Genomic DNA, 6,386 nt, shown 5'->3' with positions numbered 1-6,386 from the left:
TGCTGGGACTAAAGGCATGTGCCACCATACCTAGTGAAATGTACTTTTTATTGACCCATTTCATTCAAGAACCACTCTCAATTCAATCCTGTTCAAGTGAAACACAGGAGGGTGAACTGTCCCTTCACTGGAAACCATACACTGTTGAGGATCTCTGAGTAATCTCTGCAGACATCTGAAAAGTTTGCACTATGTGCTGGGTTCATTTTTGTCCAGCTCATTAAGAGGAACACCTTCACTTCTGCTGGTCAACAAAGGATGGAAATGGCAAATATTTGTGAGAAGTCAGGCCAAGACATGATCAAAATGCAAATGGGAACAACTAAACGTTCTTAAATTTATCAGAACAAATTTCTGTGAAGGTGAAAAATGTGATAAGGGCCTCAAACTTTAGCACTTCACAAGCACCTTCATCTTTATATAAAAATATATTTTCCATGATGTCTTCCACAGAGGTCCATGAACTAATACTTTGGGGGGGGCACTGTGGGAGCTACCCAGAGTCCTTTAATATAATTCAGGGCTGGCTACAGGTATTCTGGAAAGAATATAAAAGTCTATATGTACCATTGTCAACAGGCCCTGCCTCTAGTCCAGGAAACCCTGGCCTGCATGTGGCCCTCTCTGCTGCTGGGTTTAAGTCTAAGCACTACTCCTGAGCCTCACTGATATGTACTGGGGCCACCAATGAGTATCACAAGGTAGTAGAAACCACTTCAGAGAACAGCAGTCCAGAGTTCAAGAGAGTAGAACTTTAATAAAAATAAAAATAAACTTCATTTTTGAAAGCACAAATCTGGGAAGGAGAATAAAAGATCACACAGTTCCAGAACCTGTCTTGGGCTCTGGAGCTGAGCTCCTGAGACCAGTTTTGCAAAAGGAAAGATCCCGGAAGTTCTGCCAGACAGCTGCAAGCTTCCCCAGTAGGGCCTGACTAGCTCAGTTTTTCTTAATGTTAGAATAAGGGTTTGTGTTTGTTTGTTTGTTTGTTTGTTTGTTTCTTCTGGTTATTTTTGTGACAGGGCTTCATGTCCAGGTATATGACCTTGAACTCTTGATCCTCCCTGCCTCTACCTCCCAAGTGCCAGGATTACGAGACTGTACCACACTGCCAGGCTGTGGATGGGTTTGGAGCTCTACTTTCAATGTTACTAGGAGCTGGCATCAGGTGCTCCCTTTATTAGTTCTGTGGAAGATATTTTTGGCAAAAATTTTCAATAGCCCTGCTCGGTGAACAGTCCCAGGACAGACCATCCTTGGTCCTCTCAAGAAGCTTGCCCTGTTTCCCCGAGACTCCCAATATACAGGACATGGACCTGTTCCCACCCTTCTGGTATGTAGGGAGAGGACTCCACAAATATTCTGCCCTTCCTGTCACTAAGATTTGGGTTTTGTGCATGTATGTCAAGACATCCAGTCAGTACTGACACCCCAGTCTCCATGCAAACCTAACCTGGACTGGGCTTCCTCTGCTTCTCTGGAGACAAGTGGACTTTGTCCACCTCGCAGGTGGACTAGGTGCTATGCATCAACCCCACCCTGCCCTGGGTCTGTCTAGCCTCTAGTTGTCCTGCTAACCTGCTCTGCCCTGCCTCTGCTTTAGACTGTACCAAGCCCAAGGGAACCTCTTAAGAAACAGGCTGACCTACATCAGCAGCTTCAATAATTAGCTGGATTAAGGGATTGAGTCCTTTCTACAGTGGTCCTGGCTTGTCTCTGCTGGGACTGCTGTTTCCAGAATGAAGTTAGACTCTGTGGAAAACACTAGCCCTCCCAGCTGTATTGCAGACAAGTGTTGGATCCAACCTTTCCTGTATGAGATGGGGGTCCATTAGTGGTCACTACTAAAAGGACAGTCTTTAAGGAGAAAAAAGATCTCTCATACAGAGAGTGTGGTCATACTCCTCTCCAGGGAGAAGCGTCTGCTATCTTTCCCTGGACCATGTCTGGAGCTCCTAAGCTAGTTTCCAGAGGCCTGGGTTCCTGGGTTTCTCCATCACAGACAAGCCAGGGGCCTCCTATGGGAAGAGCGGCTGGTTAGCCGTGCAGGGGGACCTCCTGTCGCTGCTGCTGCTGCTGGAGCTTCTTCAGGGCTCTGTAAGCTTGTTCCGCTCTTCCCCCAGAATTCTCTGTAGGGCCAGTTAAGTGGCTGGAGGCTGGAGCATACCACCTGGGCCCCAAAGCATCTTTAGCATCAGTGACTCCTTACTGGGCGCATCTTTGCTTTTACTCCTCCTGGGCTGGGCTGTCAGCTTTAGCTCCGGGTCTGCAACACAACCTCTCCAAACCTGACATCTTTCAGCGACGCTTATTCCAGCCTGTCCACTGCCCTTTCCTTTTTTTTCTCTCAGGCTTTATCTAGTCACCGCTTCTTGCTTTCTTCGCTCAGACTTCTCAGACTTCTTGGGAGCTGCCTGTACCTCTCGCTGCCGAATGGCCAGGTTCTTGCTAAAGAAGAGCATGTGCTGGGCTTCCTGCTCAATGCGCTGGTTGTGGGTCACATTAGACTCCCATTTTCTTTGCTTGAATTTGGGGACAACGATGTCTGGTTCCTCTCCCTTTTCTTCCTTTTCCAATGTCTTACTGAAGGTCAGCTGGGCCTCTCTTCTTGTTACTGACAGCTCTTTTCATGTCCTGCCTGCTCCTCATAACCTCTCGGGGTCGGAATCGGATTTCTTGTGCATCCTAGTTATGGGGCTTACAATTCACCTTCTTTTCTGCTCTGTCCCTGCGCTTGCTGTCCCTGAGGCTGCAGCAATCCCAGGCCCCCAAAGCCCCAACGACGGTGCGTCCCTCCGCTGTGCAGCCAGGACCTGCTCAAGAACTGATACTTTTAAAAATGAAATTGGGTTGGATTTCTTACCCACTTCCCCCATGTCTATGCTGGGATTTTGTCTGGTTTGAGCTTGCACAGAACTTGTCCATGCTGTCACCATTGTTGTGAGTTCACGTGAGTAACTGGAAGACTTTTGCCTTGTGGACATCCACTCCCTCTAGCATTTACGACCTTTCTGCCTCCTCTTCTGTAATGGTCCCTGGATGCTCGGATGGGGAAAACCAGTGTCTTAACAGGGATGGAACTCTTTGTGGGCCCAGTGGATGGACGCACACTGAAGGAAATTTAGGGACACAAATCAGACTCTATAGGTCATATATACATATATATATATGTATTCAAATTATCTTAAATATTAATGTCTATTCATGTCATATTTAATGCCCGCACACACATGCGCACGCGGACACACACACACACACACACACACACACACACTCACCAGCATGATACAGACAAACCAATCTAGAAATTTAAAAAATACAAACTCCTGTGTGGTTTTCTCAATTCACATTACAGTTATACCTAATAAACTCTAAACTCCAAACATTCATTTTTTTCAATATATAATATTTATTGAATGTTTGTGCATTTCATACATCTTAACCATATTTAGATCAGCTCCCCTCTCTGTACTCCCTATAGCTCATCCACCAGATTTCATGCATTCCAGCTTATATGTTAAGGATATCAAGCAAGTCAAGTCTGTGGACCCAAATGTCCATTCATTTTAAGGCCAAGGTAGACTTAGACACTTAGAGACTTTAGATGTGTCATGGGACTGTGTTCTTGAGCCTGGCTTCATTCATTTTTTCATTCAAACAGTATCTCCAGCATGAACTGGGTACTAGAAGCTAGGACCGACCCCCATCAGAGAATCATGCCCTTTGATCTCGAGGCCTAAAATATCTCACACACACAGTTTCAGACAGACTTCTCAATTCTTATTTCTATTTCAGTGAGAAAGATCTGCTGCTTCCAGGGCTTTGGTGTGTTAATGAAGGACACCCACGTTCATTCACTGTCTTAGGTAGTGGGTGAAGTGGGGTGCTAGGGGATTAAGGTCCTGTGCCAGGACACAGAAGACCACATGGCTCAGTGAGCTCATTTACATTATAAACAGCAACATTTTGGTTGCAAAGTTAAATGAAAGTCATGAGTGTAGATTATGCGCATATTGTAAAGTCATTCCTACCCTCACATGTCATAGTTTTTTATAACTGCAATTAATACTTCAAAATTTCATGAAATATTTACACCCGCAAATATCGACAATGTACTGATGTTCTGTTATTTTGTGTGTGTGTGTGTGTGTGTATGAGTGCATGTGTGTTCATTTATATGAGGGTATATGTGTGTATGCATGCACATGTATGTACATATATATATAGAGAGAGAGGTCAGAGGTCTACTGTGGGTATGAGTTTTCAAGCAGGTAGCCTTGTGATTTGAGACATCTCCCACCAGGCCTGCAGCTCTCTGACTAGGCTAGGGTGGTTGGCCAGCTGATCCCCAGGAATCTGCTTGTCCAGATCCCCAAGATCTGGATTTCCAAGCATGTGACACCAAGCTTGGCTTTTTACCTGGGAATTGGGGATCAAACTCAAGTCCTTATGCTTGCACAGCAAATGCTATGTTAACTGAGCTTTTTCCTCAGGCCTTCTATTGACTTTTCTGTGTCAGTATGTAGTTGTGTGCTATGAGTTTCTGCATCCATTTGTGCATGTATGTGACAGTCAAAGATTGACAGAGTTTACTGGCATGCACTGTCATGCATGGCTTGAGCAACAAGCAACTGAGGCTGATCAACTAAGCCACCTCCTCAGATTCCTCTCTATTTCTTTGAAAATGGCTTAATAATAGGGTTTCTAACTCTTCTTGTTTCAGTGTTCACTGCTTCAAAAATGAATGGAACCTATGAAGGAAAAACCCCACAAGAATGAAGATGAAATTCATAAATTAGAGCATGTCAGAAGTACAACTGAAAAGAACTTACACTTTTCTGTCTATTTTACTCTAGAACATGAAATTGTTTCAGAACTATAAGAAGGAAAGTTAATGGGCTGGAGAGATGGCTCACCGGTTAAGAACACTGGTTGTTCTTGCAGAAGACCTGGGTTTGAACCCCAGCACCCACATGACAGCTAACAACTGTTTGTAACTCCAGTTCCAGGGGATCCGACAGCCTCTTTGACCCTTGGAGGCACTGCACGACATGGGTGCACTTACCTACATGCAGGCAATGCACACATACACATAAAATAAAAATAAATATTTTAAGAAAAAAAAAAGTTAATGAACTTTCCGAACTCATTGCTCCCTTACATTTAGATGACTTTATGTAACCAGAAAAATAAATAAACAACAATGCTATTCAGAAGAGTTTGAATTTAGATTTCATTTTAATCCATCCTATTACTTACTCTAGATTTTATTTATCTAATATAGACCTTTAATGATTATTATATTTGGTTGCATATGTGAGTTGATTTTATAATGAGTAAGAGGAAGAACATGTGTCTTATTTTAATTAGCCAAAATGTTTTTATAGTACATAATGCCTTAGAATTTGTAAATAAACATGGAGAGCTTAGAAAAATTTTCAATTCATAGGTTCTAAGTCATCACAGTTTCTTAGGTGGTTAGAAAGATCTTTTCTTCTAAGCTATTGTATGACTTCCTGAAAGCACGATTTAGAATAACAATAATATTGTGTTTAGAAACCCTAGATGACTGCCTTCATATTTAATTTTCTTTTCTTTTTAAAAACATTTTATTTGCATTTAGGAAGTGATGAATCTACTAAAAATACTCTGTTTAAAAAGGTCATAATTTTATTTCCTGTTATTAAGAAATTATTTGCCTCTTTACACTAGAGGTATATTTCAGCTCTTTTTTCCCTTAAGTATGAAAAACACCATTATTGATAGAAAAGCATACCCAAAATAATTTATTTCCTGTTGTGCTTGAACTTAGATTGATAAGGAATTACTAAACTAACCACATACTAGGGGAATGTATCAATGAAATAGAGATAGATGATAGACAGGTAGCAGATGAACTACACACATGCATAGATACACACGTAGATTAAGTGAACACAAAAACAGTTACAATGGTGTAGGTGTGCTTGCCTCCTTACTTGCTGGCTCCAAGTAAGTAGTCAATATGAGGAAAACTAGGAAGATGAAATTGATCGGCTTCTCATTTTTCAGAGCAATCAATGGTAATTAAAAATCAGAAGAAAGGGCACTGAATTGGTCCAGATTTAGAAAATTTCTTTGAACCATGGGTCTACTAATTCTGTCTTGGAGTCCTTGGCCTCTTTATGCTCACTTATAAAATGAGTTGAAGAGTTTAAAATATAATTTTAATAGTGTTTAGTGTTCAGTGATTCAAAAGTGAAACTAATCTTTGAAGAAAAAACTCAAAAGAATGAAGATGAAATTCATAAATTAGAGCACATACGCAGTACAAATGCCTTAGGTGAGTTAGATATCTTACTATTTTAATAGGAAAATAGACATTCAGAACACTCAGATAATTTATT

At 41.8% G+C, this 6,386-nt stretch overlaps 1 pseudogene; it reads right to left on the bottom strand.

The window, feature by feature from the left end:
- Positions 1-1,996: 1,996 nt before the first annotated feature.
- On the bottom strand, positions 1,997-5,053 carry LOC103748266 (annotated as a pseudogene).
- Positions 5,054-6,386: the final 1,333 nt, after the last annotated feature.

The sequence above is a fragment of the Nannospalax galili genome, unplaced genomic scaffold (assembly GCF_000622305.1).
Source record: "Nannospalax galili isolate Female #2095 unplaced genomic scaffold, S.galili_v1.0 scaffold1025, whole genome shotgun sequence".
Taxonomy (NCBI): domain Eukaryota; kingdom Metazoa; phylum Chordata; class Mammalia; order Rodentia; family Spalacidae; genus Nannospalax; species Nannospalax galili.
The sequence above is the reverse complement of the archived record's forward strand: the minus strand, read 5'-3'. Positions and strand labels throughout refer to the sequence as shown.